Genomic DNA, 1578 nt, shown 5'->3' with positions numbered 1-1578 from the left:
GGCCGACTGGATCGGGCCCCTGGAAGTCTGGGGGGGGGGGGGGAATGGAACCTGACGCCTCCGAGGAGGGGACGCCCAGGGAAGGAGGGAGATCCGGGTTGACCTGGTGACCGGACGGGAAAGAGGCCACCGGGCGTGCCCCCGTTAAAACCCCTAGGGGTTGACCTGGTGGCCGGAAAGCAAACCGGCCAGCAGGTGAACCCTTTCGATTCCACGGGTTGACCTGGTGCCCGGGAAGCGAACCGGCCAGCAGGTGAACCCGTCCGATTCCACGGGTTGACCTGGTGCCCGGGAGGGGACTCTGAAAATTTTTCAGCCCTTTCGACTCGGGGTTGACCTGGTGGCCGAGAGGGGCCTCGCACGGCAGGCAAGCCGCCCTGGGCTCACCCTCCCCGGCCGCAGCGAGGGACTGCCCCTCCCCACCCCCCGGCTGACAGGATCGGGCGCACTGGAAGTCCGGGACAGTATTTTCCCCGACGCCGGGGAGGGCGGGCGGAGGGGCTCTGGCGGCCAGCCCGGGCCCCGGAGCTCGAAAAGGAAAAAAGGACCGGGCCCGCGAGAGACGGGGGCCCTGCCGCAGGGGGGGGGGGCAGTCCGACCGGGGCTCACCGTGCGGCAGGCCCGGGCGTCGGCAGGGGAAAGCGGGCGAGGAGGCGCGGGGCCGGGTGCCTACGGCCATACCGGACCGAACGCCCCCGATCCCGTCCGATCTCGGAAGGTAAACCGTCCCGGGCCTGGCTAGTACTTGGATGGGTGACCGCCTGGGAATCCCAGGTGCCGTAGGCAGCTTTTCCCGGTCCGAGTCAGCTCTCTCTCCTTTTCTGGGGGGGAAGGAGAGGGGGGGACGGGCCGGAAAGCCCCTCGTCGCTCCTGCCGAGTCGGAGGTCGCGGCCGCAGGTCACGGGTCTGGGCGCCTGGGGTCCGGCTCCCCACCCACCCGGCTTCCTCCGCGGAGGACCCCCCCCGGGGCCACCGAAGCCGCTGGGGGAGACCCCGGGCATGGGGCGGACTGGCCCGGACCCTCCCGGCCGCCGGCCCGCAGGTCCGCCCCGAATCCCCCCCCGCGGCCACCCAGGCCAGGCCTGGCCAGGCGGGACGGACGGCGGGTGTCCAGCGCCCAGCGGCTTCCTCCAGCGGGGACCCACGGACCCCAAAGCCGCAGGGGGAGGCCCCGGGCCCGGGACGGACTCGCTCGGACCCCCTGCGCCCGGCCGCCGGCCCGCGGGACCGCCCCGAATCCCCCCGCGGCCACCCAGGCCAGGCCTGGCCAGGCGGGACGGACGGCGGGTGTCCAGCGCCCAGCGGCTTCCTCCAGCGGGGACCCACGGACCCCAAAGCCGCAGGGGGAGGCCCCGGGCCCGGGCCCGACTCGCTCGGCCCCCCCGCCTCCCCTGCGCCCGGCCCCCGGCCCGCGGGACCGCCCCGAATCCCCCCGCGGCCACCCAGGCCAGGCCTGGCCTGGCGGGACGGACGGCGGGTGTCCAGCTCCCAGTGGCTTCCTCCAGCGGGGACCCACGGACCCCAAAGCCGCAGGGGGAGGCCCCGGGCCCGGGACGGACTCGCTCGGCCCCCCCGCCT

The 1578-nt window shown here is 75.0% G+C and overlaps 1 non-coding gene across 1 annotated transcript; it reads left to right on the top strand.

Annotated features, from left to right (window-relative positions):
* Window positions 1–667: 667 nt before the first annotated feature.
* LOC135979629 (5S ribosomal RNA) lies at window positions 668–786 on the top strand. Its single transcript, XR_010596897.1, has one exon. It is a non-coding gene; the product is annotated as a 5S ribosomal RNA (ribosomal RNA).
* Window positions 787–1578: the final 792 nt, after the last annotated feature.

The sequence above is a fragment of the Chrysemys picta genome, unplaced genomic scaffold (genome assembly GCF_011386835.1).
Source record: "Chrysemys picta bellii isolate R12L10 unplaced genomic scaffold, ASM1138683v2 scaf1060, whole genome shotgun sequence".
NCBI lineage: Eukaryota > Metazoa > Chordata > Testudines > Emydidae > Chrysemys > Chrysemys picta.
Note: the sequence above shows the minus strand (reverse complement) of the source record. Positions and strands in the feature narration are given on the sequence as shown.